The 19,060-nt window shown below is 41.3% G+C and overlaps 1 protein-coding gene across 7 annotated transcripts in view; it reads right to left on the bottom strand.

Moving 5' to 3' along the window:
- Nucleotides 1-18,844, bottom strand: part of ARHGEF28 (Rho guanine nucleotide exchange factor 28) — a 298,167-nt gene extending 279,323 nt beyond the window's left edge. For 3 of the 7 annotated variants that reach the window (XM_057307008.1, XM_044384124.3, XM_057307009.1), the window contains exon 1: nt 18,685-18,808. The gene's annotated coding sequence lies outside the window, so the exon portion shown is untranslated. Of the gene's footprint in view, nt 1-6,231; nt 6,431-18,684 lie in introns of all 7 variants that reach the window. The other 4 variants (XM_026498793.4, XM_057307006.1, XM_057307005.1 and 1 more) reach the window with 3 other exon arrangements.
- Nucleotides 18,845-19,060: the final 216 nt, after the last annotated feature.

The following is a 19,060-nucleotide window of genomic DNA, read 5'->3' as shown; positions in this document are numbered from 1 at the left end:
GCAGGGTAAGGGGAACCCTCTGGCACCACTGGCAGGAATGCAAACTGGTGTAGCCACTGTGGAAAACAGTATAGAGGTTCCTCAAAAATGTAAAAATCGAACTACCCTACAATCCAGTAATTGCATTACTGGGGAATTTACTCAAGTAATACCAAAACACTAATTTAAAAAAAGATATATGAACCCCTATGTTAACTGCAGCATTCTTCACAATAGACAAATTATAGTAGCAGCCGATGTGTCCATGGATAAATGAATGGAGATAGAAGATGTGTGTGTGTACACACACACACACACACACACACAGAGGAATATTATTCAGCCATAAAAAGAATGAAATCTTGCTATTTGCAACAACATGATGTAAAGAGAATAATGCTAAGAAAATAAGCCAGTCAGAGAAAGATAAACATTATATGATTTCACTCATGTGGAAGTGAAGAAACAAAACAAATGAACAAAGGGAAAAAAACAAGAGAGACAAACCAAGAAACAGACCCTTAACTATTGAGAATAAACTGATAGTTACTAGAAGGGAGTGGGTGATGGGGATTAAGAGTACACTTATCATGATGAGCACCGAGCAATGTACAGACTAGTTGAACCTCTATTATACACCCGAAACTAATATGACACTGTATATTAATGATACTGAAATTAAAAAAAAAAAAAAAACGTAAAAAACAGAAAATGAAAATTCACCCTAATCTCTGGGTAATACTTCATGTATATCTGGCATTAGACAGGATCTGTTAATACTTACCTTTTTAACACTTTTAAAAAGATCTCCTCACCAGATAAAACCATCCTGGCTGGACATCTCCAAAACAGCCACTCCTTCTCACTTCCCTGTAGTAAGCCTTAAATTCATTACCAACAAATTGCACTTGGTATTCCCAACAAGGAAGAGGAATGGTCAAAATGCATCAGTGGGAAAAATCAACCACATATTTGGAATTCTATGGAGATCGGTTTACAAGAAGAAAACAGGCACCTGGCAGGAAAAATTTTTAAGGAAATTATTGAGACATGATACACTTCCTGCCAAAACAACACATGAGGTGGTGATTCATTCCATCAGTATCTTCTAAATGCTATGCAACTTTAAATGCTCCATAACTTTAGCGACACTTAGTTGTGGCACAGGAGGACTTCCAGTTTTGATTACTAAGCTGTTCAAATGATCCTGTGCCCAGGTAAAAACCAGCATGTGCTCACCATCTTCACAACAGTACTGTTCAGTGTCACTAAGGCAAGGTAAGGCACTATCCTTTACCTCCTCCAGTTTAATTTTAGCTAAAGCTGTGGCCACTGATGTAATTCAGAGTTGTGCAGTGCTTAGCCCGAGACTGGAAAGCTGTTCCCTAATAGAAACTTTAGCATCAGTTGATCTTGATACATGAAACACAACACTAAGACCTTCACCAAAATTTCCAGAATTCTTTAAAATTGCTTCAATTTTCAAGTGTCTGTAATTGAAATATATACAAAGCTAGGTTTCAGTATATAAATTCAACATGTAAACTTATTACAAGCATATTGCCAAAATACAATGGAACATGAAAGTGTTTTCTGACTAACTATCCAAGTTTCTAACTTATTTAACCATGGGGGGATATTTACAACATAAGCCCAAATTGGAAAGGGTGTTTTTTTAAAGTAGCACAATAATATTTGTTGAATACATAAATTTTACAGTTCAAGAGTTTGTGACTGAATTCTGGATCTGATAGTTCACAAATAAAATCAGAGCACCGAAGTACAGATTTCATTAAAATGTTTATTTCTGGATACCTGGGTGGCTCAGTTGGCTAAGTGCCTGCTTTCAGCTCAGGTCATGATCTCAGGGTCCTGTGATCGAGCCCCACATCGGGCTCTTGGCTCAGTGGGGAGTCTGCTTCTCCCTCTCCTTCTGCCTGCTACTCTGCCTGCTTGTGTGCGCTCGCTCTCGGTCAAATAAATAAATAAATAAATAAAATCTTTTTAAAATAACTAAAAATTAATTAAATGTTTATTTCTTCAATTTGCTTATTTTCATTATCACTGAAGCAAATACATATTCGCAATATAGATTTAGAACAATGGAACAGCAGGAAAAACTGGACAATACTTTGGTTCCCATCATACTAAGTATGGGTCCCAGAAAAATGCCTTCACTTAGGCTGCTGAGAATGCCCTGCCCACACCGTCTCACATCACATTACTTGCATTAATGGCTGCTTATTGGGCTGCACCACGAGTTCCCCAAACACTACTTCCAAGCCTCTTACCCTAAGCTTCCAGCACCCAGTATATGCCTGCCTCGTAGTAATTAATAGTTACTCAATAGCAAACTCAGCTCAGTGAAGGCTCAACACTCAAGCACAACTCTCTAACACTCCAGAGTGCCAACACTTTGAAAAGAATTCCTGAAGAGGATTTAGAGCCCCTATATTCACCAAGTAAAATCCCCAACAGAATAATGTCCAATTTCCAAAACACCAAGTTCTTTTTATCATGAGGTTCACTGAAAATTAGAAGGAATGTCATACCTTAAAAACATCACCATTTTGGGGTGCCTGGGTAGCTCAGGTGGTTAAATGACTGCCTTCAGCTCAGGTCATGATCCCGGGTCTTGGGATCGAGTCCCTCATCGGGCTCCCCCTGCTCTGTGGGGAGCCTGCTTCTCCCACTGCCTGCCACTCCCCCTGCTTGTGCTCTCTCTCTCACTCTCCTCTCTCTTTCTATCAAATAAATAAACAAAATCTTTTTTAAAAATCACCATTTTTATGAGGACAAGTTTGTTTTTTTTAGTATTACTAATCAGGAAGTACATACAATAGTATAGAGATTTTAGAAATTTGCTATACCTTTTGAGGAAAATAGTGAAATCAAAAGAAGTTTTAGGAGAACAAGTAGGGAAGGTGGGTGGAAGAAGAGGGGAGAAGAGGGGAGAAAACGGAGAGGGAAGGAAAGAGAAAGGACCATGATTTCAACTTTATTTTTGCCAAAAATTGGCATTATCAAAAAAGCTGTGCATTTCAGGACATATTCTACACCCAGTCTAGATGAAGTGATACATAGGGATGTTAAGTTCCACCTAATGTCAAATTAATATCCATTTTCAGTCATCTTAGAATTCAACTAAAAATAATTGCTAGATTATTACTGGCTGATTAAACACTTCCTGAGCAGTAAGGACAAACAACAACATGGGAAATCTCAGGGTATGAGCAAGCATTTCTCCCTGTAATAGACAGAACATGCAAGGAGCAGCATCAAACCCAACTTCCTGGACAATTTAGATGTTGCCAACTAATGCTATGAAGTGCTCTGGGAACCAAGCGTGATGAAATGGAAGGGATGCTTAAGACACCATCTTTAACTCCACAGAAATGAAGTCTAGAAATGGGACACACTAGGGAGAAGGACTTGACTCAAACCCTTGGGTTTCAAATGAGGTCACCAGGACCCAAAAAGGCCACATGACCCACCAGGCATGTCAGTGGAGTGCTAAGATCTCAACCCAAATTCCACTTCTATCTAGTCTGGCCTTTGTTACACTCAGATTAAGTCCTTGCAAAAACTTTCTTCTTCCCCAGAGTCTACTATCAGGGTTAAAATGAATGGCACAAACCACCAGCAGTTATGTTCAACTCCCACTAAAAAAAAAAAAAAAAAAGATGTTCAATTCATTTAAATCTCAACATTTTGTCTACTTCTAATTTCTGCTGCTATCATCAAAGATAACAACAGCCTGTGAAGATAAATTTTCCTACTACCAATGTGAAAGGGCAAAATACTTATTAGTTATTTTAATACAAAAAGACACACCCTGATTTCCCAATCATAATCCACCAGGAACTAGAGGATGATGAAGATTCAAATACACAAGACAGGCACAGGTCACATCCTTTTTCAAAATGTTATATTCTGCAATATCCAAATTATGCTTGGCATTCTTCAAGGTGTGATTTTTCTTCAACTGTTCATGGTAAAGTTGGGTTTTTCCTACTAAAAATTCCTGTTTTTGTAAGACAAGCCAACTAAAAAGCTATTTTGAGACTTTCTGTAGATAAGAAAGCATAGATTATTCATTTTTATTGCAAAACAACCTAATTTATATGTGAAATAGATTATCTGCATCTTCTTATGTAAAATTTTAAAATTTAATAAAGCTTAAAAAAAAAAAAGACATGAGACCTTCATCTCATAATAAACTATTTCAGTCCAAGTTGGAAGGTAGGTAACCCTGAAGGAATAATTAGAATTTCCATGGCTAAAATTTTAAAGATTCTTAATACTTGGATATTCAATGAGGACACTATCAATAGTTCTGGCAATCAAATGAAAGAAACAATACAAGTTTTACTGAACAAATTAGTGTGACAAAAAACATACAATTACTTCTGTTCTCCCTTAATAATCCATCAGTTAAAAACCTATGGAAACACTGGAAACAGATTGTGTGTGTTGTTTCTTGCCTCCAAAAACGGGGAGTGGTCAGCAGGAAACGCTAAATTGCCAGGGGTTGTGATAACCAGTATAAAAAGCACTTTCAGGGGCGCCTGGGTGGCTCAGTCGTTGGGCGTCTGCCTTGGGCTCAAGTCATGATACCGGAGTTCTGGGATCGAGCCCCACATCGGGCTCCCTGCTCGATGGGAAACCTGCTTCTCCCTCTCCCACTGCCCCTGCTTGTGTTCCTTCTTGCACTGTCTCCCTGTCAGATAAATAAATAAAGTCTTTAAAAAAAAAAAAAAAAAAAAAAGCATTTTCAGAAATCCATCCCTGAGAACTTCTGACAAGCTGCAAACCTGGCAAGTACATGAAAGCCTACACTAAAAAGTTAGATGAGCTGATTCTTATAAAAGTGGCTTTTTCTGAATTAAAGGGAGCTAGATTACACTTTCTATACAATGATTGATCTGGGCCTAACTTCCCTCACTATTTCATCCCATTCCAAACTCTACCTCCACCCACTTTTATTAACAGTCAATAAAATCACTGCCTAAAGGAATCACAGTTCATACACATAGTCAACTGGAAAAGACTGGTTCCATCCCATTTGGAAAAGATATGCAGTCTGTGAATATATGTACAGATCTTCACATTCTATGAGTTCAAGACTAAGGCAGGCCTCCTGATTCATAGGTTTCTGTGGTTTTCACACATGGAAAGCTAAGAATGACTTTTTTTACCCTCTTCCCTGCCACTTTTCCTCAAATAATTAGAGTGTCATGCTCTCAAGAGTTATGTCAGACAAACCAAAGCCCCAAATAACCTGAAGTTAGTGGGGGGAGGAGATTTTTTAAAAACTAAGATTTTTATTTCAAATATTTTTTTGGAAACACTTCTAACTTAATGAAAGATGTTATCTGAAAGAAGGTTTATACACAGTGTAGCTTCAAAAAGCTAAGCGTGCAGCTCTTTCCACAGGCTTCTACACATAACTATATGGACACTGCTATCTTCAAGTTGGTTTAAGGTTGGTATAGCAGCGTCAATTTATGTTTAAACCAGAACATCCAGGAAGGGAAAAATAGGTCTGCTTAGGACAGGTGTGAAATGAATGATAAAAAGAACTCTTTTCTATTCAAAATTCATCTCCTCTTTGAGGGAAATGATGTGCAGTTGAAAAGGAGAGAAACAGTATCTCCAAGGCGGAAAGTCCAACATAAGAAAGCATCAAGCTGCTCTAAGTTCCAGCCTCTACATGTCCAAAGAAGAATATTATGCAATTTCCTAACCAGAATCCATCAGGAACTGTGGAAAAGGACAGGTTTCACACAGGAGACAGGCACAAGTCATCCCATTTTTCAAAAAGGCAGATTCTACAAGCTATGGATTCAAGGAGTTTCATTTTGATCCTAAACAAGGTCCTAGAGCAGACTACTAGAAGGCTAACGTCTGAGTGCCCCAAAGAAGGCACAGTGGCTGCTTGGAGCCAGTACAGATTTTCCAAGAGGAAGCTGCTTGAGAATAACCTCATTCCACCATGTAATTACTAAACTGCTAACTTCATATACTAGAGATATAGGTTCGTTGGACATTGTACGGATCCTTATGAAAAGGCAGAAGATTAAAAATCTGATACTAGTACAAGAGTAATTAATTGAACTCTACTTGAAATTGGCAAACATCAATCAGAAATTTGTATAGATACACCAAATTACCCTGTCTTCAGGACTAGGACTTTAACCTTCATAAAGGTGTTATTCTTTCATTAAAGCATTAAAGAAACGCCCATCATACCTGTGCAAAACTTGGAACTAAAAGGAGTAATAAGCTGGGGCGCCTGGGTGGCTCAGTCGTTAAGCGTCTGCCTTCGGCTCAGGGCATGATCCCGGAGTTCTGGGATCGAGCCCCACATCAGGCTCCTCCGTTGGAAACCTGCTTCTTCTTCTCCCACTCCCCCTGCTTGTGTTTCCTCTCTCACTGGCTGTCTCAATCTCTGTCAAATAAATAAATAAAATCTTTAAAAAATAATAATAAAAAAATAAAAGGAGTAATAAGTTTAACAATCTAAAATACTTGGAAAAGTTAGAGCAAAAGGCTAAATGCAGGAAAATAAATTTGAGAAATTCAATTCTATTCCTAGGACTAAGAAACCAATTGTAAAAGTCTGTAAAAGAGCAGACAGGGCTCAGCAGCAACATGTGTTTAAAAAAAAAAAAAATCAAACTTGGTAATTTTTGAGATGACTGACCATCAAGAGTCACTAACACTATTTAGAAGTACCATAGTTCAAATGCCTGCATTTGAGCAATGATTCTATCACTGGTTCTGTGCTAAGCACTTTCCACAGACTATCTAATGGAATCCTTCTTTTTTTTTTTCCTTTTTTTTTTTTATAATGATTTTTTATTATATTCTGTTAGTCACCATACAGTACATCCCCCGCCTCCGATGCAAGGCTCGATGACTCACCAGTTGTGCACAACACCCAGTGCACCATGCAACACGTGCCCTCCCCACCACCCATCACCGGCCCATCCCATTCCCCCACCCCCCTCCCCTCTGCAGTCCTCAGTTTGTTTCTCATAGTCCACAGTCTCTCATGTTTCATTCCCCCTTCTGATTACCCCCCCTTTCTTCATCCCTTTCTTCCCCTACTGATCATTCTAGTTCTTATGTTCCATAGATGAGAGAAATCATATGATAGTTGTCTTTCTCTGCTTGACTTATTTCACTTAGCATTATCTCCTCCAGTGCCGTCCATGTTGTAGCAAATGTTGAGAACTCGTTCTTTCTGATAGCTGAGTAATATTCCATTGTATATATGGACCACAACTTCTTAATCCAGTCATCTGTTGAAGGGCATCTCGGCTCCTTCCACGATTTAGCTATTGTGGACATTGCTGCTATGAACATTGGGGTGCATATGGCCCTTCTCTTCACTACGTCTGTATCTTTGGGGTAAACACCCAGTAGTGCAATGGCTGGGTCATAGGGTAGCTCAATTTTTAACTTTTTAAGGGACCTCCACACGGTTTTCCAGAGTGGCTGTACCAACTTGCATTCCCACCAACAATGTAGGAGGGATCCCTTCTCCACATCCTCTCCAACAATTGTTGTTTCTTGCCTTGTCTATTTTTGCCATTCTAACTGGCGTAAGGTGGTATCTCAGTGTGGTTTTGATTTGAATTTCCTTGATGGCTAATGATTTTGAACATTTTTTCATGTGTCTGTTAGCCATTTGTATGTCTTCATTGGAAAAGTGTCTGTTCATATCTTCTGCCCATTTTTTGATTTGTTTATTTGTTTCTCGTGTATTGAGTTTGAGAAGTTCTTTGTAGATCTTGGATACCAGTCCTTTATCTGTAGTGTCATTTGCAAATATCTTCTAATGGAATCCTTCTAACAATGCTACCAGAAAAAGAGCTAAAAAAGTCAGCTAAAGGTTAGGTGATTTATCCAAGACAAGGTAGGAAGTAGCATGAGTCTCCTCAAGTCCGATTTCTAGCTGGTCACGCTAACCCTGAGGCTTTACTGCTTCCCTAAAAGGCTGGGGTGGAAGGGTATTAAGCAAGAGTGCAAATGGTTCTACAGCCTCTGTGCTGTCCAACAGCATCTGAAAGTACTACACTTTAAGAATACAGCAAATTAGAATATGTTCAGTATCCAGGGGTGGTGAGAGGATTCAAAAATCCTGTCACTTAACAAAAGATGAAAAGGTTTTTCTTTTTCTTTTCCAAATTAAAAGACTGGAAGGCAGGATATGTAATGCTTTTGAAATCTAAGGGGCTGTAAAGTAAATTGTTCGGAATGGCCCCTCATCAGCAAACTATGATTAAAAAACAATTCTCCCCCTTTAACAGCTTCATCTTTCCAAAGATACACCTGGGGGGGGGGGGGGGCAGTGATGTCAGCACAATAGAGAACTAAGAGGCAGGTCCCAACATTCATTCCCCACAACAACAAAACAACAAACAACTACAAACCAATAAAAATAGCTCTAGCAAAGTTCTGCACTACAATGAAAAGCAGCAGAAATACTATGGAGCGTAGTCAGTCAAGCGTCTGCCCTCGGCTCAGGTCATGATCTCAGGGTCATAGGATTGAGCACCGCATTGCCCCACATTGGGCTTCCTGCCCAGGGGGAGTCTACTTCTCCCTCTCCCTCTGCTCCTCCCCCCAGCTTGTGCTCTCTCTGTTTCTCTCAAATAAAATCTTTTAAAAATATATACATACATACATACTACAGAGCTAAAAAAAAAAAAAAAAATTGGAGGATGGTCGCATAGCAAGAGCATAGGAAGTATCTTACCCGCATCATTCCACTCTGCCAGTCCAGAGTAGCTTGGTGCCAAAAACAATCCCCCAAAGGGATTTCACCACACACAGAAAAGGATAGGAGAACCCCAGAAAGTTTTATTAATTCACCAAGAGGGACAACATGAGAGGAAGGGAAAAAAAGGATCTATGAAATAATCACAAAGCAATTAAGTCAGTAAGTATTTATGTAGAAATAAGGACATTATTTATAATACTATATATATATAATACATTAAGATAAATAAAAATGGTTTTAATTAACAGTCAAAGAGCAGCTGAATGGAAAAAAAAAAAAGAACAAGACCCAACTGTAGCTGCCTGTAAGATTCACTTAACCTTGAAGAACATTCATAAGCTAAGAGTACAAGGATAAAAAACTACTCCATGCAAACTCCACGGAAATCAGAAGACAGCACAGATCACTACACTTATGATACAAAGTTTAAGTCACAAGTTATAATGAGAGGCAAATAAGGTTATCATACAATGAGAGAGGTCAATTCATCAAGGAGATTTAACAATTGTACATGTACCTATTAGAAAACCTAAGTATTAAATTAACAGATCTGAAGGCAGAAATAGACAGCAAAGCATTAATACCAGGGACTAACCCATTTTTAACAATGGATAGATCATCTAGACAGCAAAATCAATAAGGAAATAGCCAACTTGAACTACACTGTAGACCAATGGACCTGCATATACAAACAGTCCATTAAACAGCAGAAGAGAACATTTTAAAAAGAAAACTTGTCCTAACAAATATAAGACAATTGAAATATCAACTATCATTTCCAAACAGAGGTACAAAACTAGATATCAATAACAGGAAGAAAGTTGGAGGTGGGGAGAGAAGATCACAATATATGTAAATTATAACACACTTCCAAACCACCAGGTCAAAGAAATAAAAAGGGAAATAAAAATATATTTTGAGAAACATTGTTAATAAGACATAGCAAAACTTATGGGATGCAGCAAAACCATTTCTTCTTTTTTTTTTTTAGATTTTTTATTTATTTATTTGAGAGAGCATGGGGGGGGGTGGAGCAGAGGGAGAGGGAGAAGCAGACTTCCGTCTGAGCAGAGAGCCCGGTGTGGGGCTCCATCCCAGGACCCCAGGACCACAACCTGAGCTGAAGGCAGATGCTTAATGGACTGAGCCACCCAGGGGCCCCAGCAAAACCATTTCTAAGAATCTCTAAGAAAAGTACTATTTCTATAAATAGTGATAAACACATTAAAAACATCAATAAATGTGATACAATACATAATAGAAGAAAACCTGTCTCAAAAGATTCAAAGAAATCATCTGACAAAATTCAGCAAGCTTTCATAAAAACTCTCAACAATTTGGATGCAGAAGGAACATAACCTCAACATAATAAAAGCCATATATAACAAACCCACAGCTAACACCATACTCAATAGTCAAAGGTTGAAAATGTTCCCGACTTCAAGATCAGGACCAAGACAAGGATGCCCATGCTTTTTGCTCCTGTCTGACATAGTACTGAAAAATCCTATCTAAGGCAATTAGGCAAGAGAAAAAAAGGCATTCAAATAGAAAAGGGTGAAGTAAAATAGTAAGCGTCACGATCTTGTTATAGAAAATCCTAAAGGACTATACCCAAAAAACCCACAAAAAACAATAAACAAAAAACCTATAAATTCAGTAAAGTTGCAGAGTACAAAATACAGTCTGTTGCATTCCTATACACTAACAATTAACTACCTGAAGGAAAAAAAATCCCATATACAATAGCACCAAAAAAGATATATAGGAATAATTTAAATGAGAAAGTGAAATATCTATATGCCAAAAATGTTAAGACATCGACCAAAAAAATGAAAACACAAATATGAGATATCCGTGTTCACAGACCTGAAGAATTAATATTGTCAATATATTGGTAATGTCCACACTACCCAAAGCCATCTCTGGATTCAATGTAATCCCCCTCAAAATTTCATTTAAAATAGCATTTCTCAAAAAAAAAAAAAAAAAGGAAAAAACTATCCTGACATTTGTATGAACCCACAAAGACCCTGATAGCCAAAGCAATCTTAAGAACCAGAACGCTGGAGGGATCATGCTCTTGACTGCATACTACACTAGAAAACTATATCATTCAGGGGCTCCTGGCTGACTCAGTCTGTAGAGCATGCAACTTCTGTTCTTCGGTTTGTAAGTTCAAGCCAGAGATTATTTTACAATAAAATCTTAAAATAAAAAAAAAGCTAGAGTCATTCAAATAGTATAGTACTGGCACAAAAAGACACACAGATCAATCGCACAGGGATCCCAGAAACAAACCCATGCTTATATGGTCAATTCGTTTACAATAAAGGACTCAAGAACATACAATGAGGAAAGGACAGTCTCTTCAATAAATGGTGTTGGGAAAACTGGACAACTACATACAAAAGAAAAACTGGACCACTATCTTAAACCACACACAAAAATTAACTCAAAATTAATTTAGAGATTTGAACATCATAACTGAAGCCATAAAACTCCTACAATATAGGGGGAAAGCTCCTTAACATTGATATAGTTTTTGAATGTTTTTTGATGAGGTCTGGTGGGGTCCAGAGCTGATGACCAAGAAAGAATTCTTGAGACGTCTTTGGTGCAAAATGGTAGTTTTATTAAAGCACAGGGATGGAACCCATGGTTAGAAAGGGCTGCTGCCTGCTGCCCCAGGATTGAGAGAAGCAACCAATTATATACTTGGGGCTGGGGGAAGTAAAGATAAGGGAAGTTCCAAAAGGATTTTCATATGCTAAAGAGGACTCACAGGATGTGGGAGGCCTAGCTATTGTCAAACTAAGGTTGCTTTTCCCTCTAGCAAGGCATTAACATTAAGACAGTCAGGAGCTTCCTGGAGGAACATCATACTTGGCCTGCCTCAAGTATTTGTCAATGGGCTGCAAGTTATACAGACATTTAATTTTATCTACACTTCCTTCTGCCTTTGTTTCCCACATCAACATCAGTCCTGGTGAGGATTTTTGGATAAGACACCGAAAGGAAGAGCAGCAAAAGCAAACAAATAGAAATCTATCAAACCCAAAAGGTTTGCACACCAAAAAAGATAACCTACAGAATAACAGAACATGTGGGGGACCAGGGTGGCTCAGTCGGGTAAGCATCTGCCTTCAGCTCAGGTCCTAATCCTGGGGTCCTGGGATAGAGTCCCACATCAGACTTCGTGCTCAGCAGGGATTCTGCTTCTCCCTCTCCCTTTGCCCCTCCCCCTGCTCGCTCTCTCTGTAACAAAATTTTTTTAAGATTTTATTTTATTTATTTAACAGAGAGAGAGAGAGAGACAGCCAGCGAGAGAGGGAACACAGGCAGTGGGAGTGGGAGAGGAAGAAGCAGGCTCCCAGCAGAGGAGCCTGATGTGGGGCTCGATCCCAGGACTCTGGGATCATGCCCTGAGCCGAAGGCAGACGCTTAACGACTGAGCCACCCAGGCACCCCTATAACAAAATCTTTTAAAAAAACACAAACCTAAATTCTTAGTAACAGAGTGCAATAGTGGTTGCCAGGGGCTGGGGGAAATGAGGAACTATTAAGATGGAACTCAAAATTTATACATTTTTACCTATAAGAATAAGTTCTGAAGATCTAATATCCCACATGGTAACTATAGTTAATAAGGTATTATAGTTAATACAGTATTGAATAAAGTTACTGAGAATAGATCTTAAACATTCTCACCACATACACAAAGAACTTAACTGTATGAGATAATGATTTATTAACTTGATCTTGGTAATCATTCCCCAACATATGTTTCAAATCATCACATAGAACGCTCTAAATACATACGCTTATATTTATCAATCAAGTTGAGAGGGAAAAAAGATAGGTTGGGTGTCTTTATGGTATTAGCTCCCCATCACTCCCAAGTATTCAAGAGTAGTATTCAAGTGGTCAAATATTCATAAGCTTGCTACACAGGGGGACTGTGCATCTCCTAGAAGCGAAAGGAAAACTTTCAGCTTTCTCTCAATCCTAAGGCTCTGACTCAAGTCAAGGATTGCATTCATTTTCCCAGACTGAACATACAATTTCTAATGGAGCCTGTGGAACTGCCCATTTATATCTGAGAAGGACTAGTCATCCAACCTCCTAGGCAACCTTTACCTTTCTTCCCCTGCAAACCAGTATCTTCCTAAGTAACCCATACCTGCTACACAGGTAAACATTGCCATTTGCCTTTGCGGAACTCTGACTAAAAGGACTTGTTGACATGACCACAAAATTACCAACCAACGTGTGCATATTCTGATCTGAGCACCCTACACAGCAGGCCAAATCAGGGTTCCAGCTTTCAATGAGCTTACAGTCAGGCTGGAAAGTCAAGACTAACACACAGGAGCCCATAATGAAAGCAGGAGCAGGTGATCAATGATAAATCAGAGGGACCAGCAAATATATTATTGAGTTCAGAAGGGAAAGTTGGTCAAAGGTTTCTGAAGTACGCTTGAGCTTGCTTTGAAGACTGCAATAGATTTTAGAAAGAAAGGAAAAGAGACCAAACATGAGGTCACAGAGGTTAGCAAGTAGATAGCCTAGTCCATAGGCAGTTATTATTTGTAGTTAAGCAGAGGGTCCACAAGAGGCAGCAAGGGACAAATGACATGCCCGTAGGGAAAAGGTAGTCCACGAGAAAAACCAAGTGTTAGTCTTTCCAGAATACTTTCAAAGGTAGAATGCCAGAAACATCTCAAGTTTCCAGAAGTAGTTAGCCAGCCCACCTTTTTCAAAGGCCAGGCCCACCTGAGATTCTAAATCCACCTGATATCACCAAACCATCAAGCTTGGAATCCTGGGTTGGGTCTCAAAGCACGGAGCCCATAATTTCAATCACTGAGCACCTGTACCATTTCAAACCAACACCTGGTCATACAGCAACCAGGAGGCTGGAGGAAGTGGAGGGAAACAGACAATGAACCAGGAGACAATGCAAACAGTGGGAGGGGGCCACACAGGACAGATATTTGCCCCAGTGGAAACCTCTTGATCTTCGCCAATACTTTTAAGTTCTTATGACCTCCTTTGCTCCAAGTCCTTCTAGTTTGCAGTATCTCTGTTAAGGCTAATGGTGAGGTATGGAATTTTTATCATGAAATACAGAAAACATCAGGCAGCTTGTCTCTTGGCTTCCAAGAACTACACCACCCTTTTTAAACATGGGGAGCTCCTCAGAATAAAGGGAGCAGGATGGCCTATGACCATGATCTAGACTTTCATGTATGAAATCTCTCTGGACTAAGTCCATAAAGATAACTCAGTCATTTCAAGCTGACGACTATCTGGTGAGCAAGGTGAGGTAAGTTAATGGTCTTAATAGTCCATAATCTCATCAAAATGCTCATTGACCACTGCAAGTACTGTACCGACCCTGTGGACGGTACCTTCCTGGCAGTGTTGCCCAAGATAGTAAGGCTGACTTGACAAATGCCCACCTTCCAAATTTCATTAGTTTACAATATGAGGATCCAGAGACCATCCAGTCTACTCTTCTTTACTAGACGAAGAAACGGAGACCCCTAGAGGGGTCATACTTGCCCAGGGTCACACAGGTGGGAGATCACAGGATAACTCCATCCCTGACTCCTGGTCTAGGGCACTTTCCTACTGACCTCTCATTGCCTTCTGAAACCAGGAAAACCTGCTAAAACTCTAACTGCCTATTTTCCATTTGTTATAAATATAACCAACATTTTCTAGCACTTAACTCTCTGCCAGGCACTTCTAGAAGGGCTCTCTGTGAATTAACTCACTGAATCTTCAAAGCAACCCAATGGGGCAGCTTCTAATGATTACACCCATTTACCAAAGGAAAACCTCAGGTAGAGAGAGCTCTAACAGCCAGGACAGAGCCAGGGCTGTCTAAGTGGACAGTCTGGCTCCAGAGACCCCACTATGATTCACTTTTCTTTAAGTTATAAAGCAATGGAAAAAAAGAGCAAGCCTTAAGTCACAAATGGCATGGTAACTTGTGTTTGCCAATGAAACTGGGAGCTAAACAGTGAATTCATTAACAGGCAATTTATCTCTTAACTAACATATTAAGGGAAGGTCTGTATATTTCAATGGTTTAACATTTTAAGTATGTTTTAAGGGTAAAATGGTCACGTGCACACCTCTCAAAGTCTGCCACTTGAAACAGGCTGGTTTAGCAGGACTCTTCTGGACATGATATCAAGGAAAGCAAACATGTCACTGCCCGTCTCCACCTATGCTGGCCTTCACTCATACATTCAAGGTTTTCTTTTCAAGAAACTACTTTCACAGTAACTTCCTACCCAAGTGAAACCTCAAATGAGGAAAAAATGAAGGACAAATCACCTCTGAAGAATAAAAATCCATTTGATAAAAGGGTTCAAAATGAAGATCACTGGAACAAATGCCCAATATTCAATTACATGACGTTTTTGTTTTCCCTCATTTAAAAAATCATGTCAAATCTCATTATCTTGGTTATCCAGGAGAAGGAGTCCAGGAGCAGTAATGGTAGAAATAAGCAAATTACTACTGTGCCAAGATCAAATTAAGGAAAAAATTACAGTTGATTAAGATGCACCATCACATAAAGGTACCTGGCATTTTACCAGCCAAATGTCTTAGTGTCAAGCGTGCAAAAGCCTAGTCAAAATCCAACAGATCCTGGGGCGCCTGGGTGGCTCAGTCAGTTAAGTCTCCGACTCTTGATTTCTGCTTGGGTCATGATCTCAGGGTCATGGGATCAAGCTCTTCAAGGGCTCTGCACTCAGTGGGGAATATGGTTGGGATTCTCTCTCCCCCTCACCTCCTGCCTGCCCCCCCCCAGCATGCTCACATGCATGCTCGCTCTCTCTCAAATAAATCTAAAAAAAAAAAAGCAACAGATCCTAAAAACTCTACAAGCAGAAAAGTAATGCCTTAGACCTGAAATCAACAGAAATTTAGAACCCAAAATAGCAATTCCCAAACTGACCCATCTCTTTGTACCAAAGTCACATGAAAGAATTATCCTATAGCATTAGACTAAAGCAATCTAAGTACAAATGTAATTAGACAAACCTACAACAACTAGAGCTATCCTAGCTTATCAGTAAATTAAAGCATAATAAAATTACAGTCAGCCTAGAAGTTTGAGAGTAATTTGGGCTCTACGACCCTCTACAAGAGTTATTTGGCAGTACCATCCTAGCCCAGCCCCAATTATAAAGGGTTTTCCAATATGAATAGCATCCATTTTTCCGTGGAGTCTACTTGGTCATAAACTCTGGCAGACTTTAAGTTAGAGCTTAAGTACCAAGAGAGTACTTACTTTTGAACATGATGCCTAATAGAAGTATCATATTCCAGTTTTTTTAAAAAAAGATTTTATTTATTGGCACGCCTGGGTGGTTCAGTCAGTTAAGCATCTGCCTTCGGCTCAGGTCATGATCCTGGGGTCCAGGGACTGAGCCCCACATCAGGTTCCTTGCTCAGTGGAGAGCTGCTTCTCCCTCTCAATCTGCCTGCCGCTCTGCCTACTTGTGCTCGCTCAATTAAATAAAATCTTTTTTAAAAAAAGATTTTATTTATTCATTTGACAGGGAGCAAGAGAGAGCACCAAGCTGGAATGAGAGGAAGAGGCAGGCTCCCAGAGAGCAGGGGGCTTGATCCCAGGACCCCAGAGTCATGACCTGAGCTGAAGACAGATGTTCAACTGACTGAACCACCCAGGCACCTTGTATCCCAGTTTTAATAGCTATTTAGAGTACTTTTCCCTTTCCCATATAGCATATACTAAAGACCACGGAACAGAACTCACCTGCAATTTCTGCCTAATTTGTCTTAGCCACCACATAACTGTCTTAGAAAAGTACAATGAGAAAATATTCTTGGGGCGCCTGGGTGGCACAGCGGTTAAGCGCCTGCCTTCGGCTCAGGGCATGATCCCGGCGTTATGGGATCGAGCCCCACATCAGGCTCCTCTGCTGGGAGCCTGCTTCTTCCTCTCCCGCTCCCCCTGCTTGTGTTCACTCTCTCGCTGGCTGTCTCTATCTCTGTCAAATAAATAAATAAAATCTTTAAAAAAAAAAAAAAGAAAAAAAGAAAATATTCTTAACTCTTCTGCAGTACTCACATGATTTTTTTTAAAAAGGTGTGAACCCCAAATGAGGCCCCTGATGAAATTTCATCGAGCCTTGGTTACCATTTTCCTCTTTAAGTGTTTCCAAACTTCTTAAAGGGCAAGACAGGTGCTTCAAAGGAAAGTCTAATGACACCTGTTACATAACCTGTTCTTGGTTGGCGAGGTAATATGGTTGTGATAAAGAAGAAAACAGTCCAAAGCAGAACAAACACTAATTCTCTGTTCTCCATTCTACTATTAGCCAGGACATTCAAATCACATACCCAGTAGCTACCTGTGTGCCTCGGTTTCCCTAAGCACTAAACTTGAGGTCTGATGTGATCCAAATTCCTATTTAATCAAAGTTAAATGAGCACAATGATCCCACAGAAAGTTCGCTACAAAGTTCATAATATTGAAATACTATGTTGTAGAAAGAAATTCCAAAGGTTTTTGCAGGACTCATTTCTTGTCCTCCAAATATTCCAAGGAGTGAGCTCAGTCATTAATCAAGAGGAGACAAATAAAGAGATGTTTGAAGAATATATATGTAAAACCCAGAATATATATAGAAACCTTCGCTGTTATCACTGTGCTTGGACTGTCACGTGCAAAGGACAACCCATAAAGCCCAATAAGGACACGTCTCTGTTTTTGCTGCGAAAACAGGATTTCGCTTTCCCTGAAAGCTTTAGGCCTAAGAAAGCTTCAGAAAACTAGAGACCTCATGGGACCGTAAATGATAAGGGGTTTTGGTGGTGGTAGTTGCTGTTTTAAGGTTTTTTGTTTTGTTTTGTTTTCTTACCCAATTGGAGCGGGTCTGGTGGTAAACCTCCGTAATTCCGGGTCTGCAGAGATTTGTCCAGCCCCAGGCAGGGGTCAAAGAGAGGAAGCTGCGCAAACACAGATGTTGCTGCCTTTCCTCGACCCACCCAGCTGTAACCAATAGGGCGACGCTGTGGGTTCCTAGGGAGGCAGATGGATTCTCTCCTAGAAATCTAATTGGCGTCTGGGAAACGAGAGCTAGGTTTCCAAGGCGGCCTCAGCACCCGGCTTCCACACAGCCTCGACGGAAAAGGATGCCTCCTTGGCCGAGCACAAGCCCCTCATTACGACCCCGAAGGAAACTTTTAGCACGAGAAGGTCAGGGTAACGTTCACCCACATCCCAGGTATTCAAGGGGCAAATGAATCCGTAAGAATAAAAGCCGACGGAATGCCGACCGCCCCTCCTAATCAAGTAACTACAGCTTCCTTTGAAAATACAGCACATATCTCCACATGAAAGAAGTGCTAGCGCCTGTACCACGAGCTTGGTCTCCTCTCTGGGGGCCCAGCCCCACTAAGAGTCCTCACGCCGGAGGCGAAGCACCGCTGGGGAACTAGCTTTCCAGACACCCCCTTCTCCACGGCAAGGGTGCCTTTTCCTGGCGGACATTTCCCTCCACCCGCCCATCCCGGGACGCTGGAGCAGGACCGGCGGGGGCGGGAACGAGAGGGGCCGCCGCCTTCTCTGTGCGCTCCCGGCTGCGCGGCGCAAGCGACCCCACGCTCCGCAGCTGCCGCCACCGCGCTGCACTGTGCAACCCTTTGCACTTGTTGCTGTCCCCGAGGGACCGGGAGGCGGCGGCCATCCCTCGCGCCACTGAACCCACAGCAGCACCCACCTTTCCACCTCTGCTGTCCCTCGCGTCCCCCAGTACCCTGGAGAGAGTATTTCTGAGGTAGAGAACTCAGGCGAAGGGAACAAACTTTTCTGCCCTGAGCTGCAGGGAGACGCGGGGAATGGAACCCCAAAGAGCACTTACCTGGAGCTAGGGCCCCTACAGCCTCCGGAACCCCAGCGAGGCGCTGCACCCCGCGCCCTGCCCGAGGGCGTGTGGAACGCGCCCCGGCCCACCGCCGCCGCCCGGAGCCGGCAAGGCTCTCCGCGAAGCTGCCAACGCCCGGCGGCCGCAACGCTGGGGCCAACGCGGAGGGGGCGGAGCCGCGGGCGCGCTCTCGGAGCCGGCTGGCTGCGCCCGCAGCTTGGGCCGCCCCAGCTCCCTCCGCGCCTGCCGGCTGCCACTGGATCCCAGCCTGCCCACCTCCCGGCCCCGGCATCACATGGCCAGGCCCGCCCGCCGCCGCGCCCGCCACCGGCTCCAGGACGAAACCTGAAGCTGCCCGACCGCGCTGTCTCCG

Source organism: Ursus arctos, unplaced genomic scaffold, assembly GCF_023065955.2.
Source record: "Ursus arctos isolate Adak ecotype North America unplaced genomic scaffold, UrsArc2.0 scaffold_5, whole genome shotgun sequence".
Classification (NCBI taxonomy): domain Eukaryota; kingdom Metazoa; phylum Chordata; class Mammalia; order Carnivora; family Ursidae; genus Ursus; species Ursus arctos.
The sequence above is the reverse complement of the archived record's forward strand: the minus strand, read 5'-3'. Positions and strand labels throughout refer to the sequence as shown.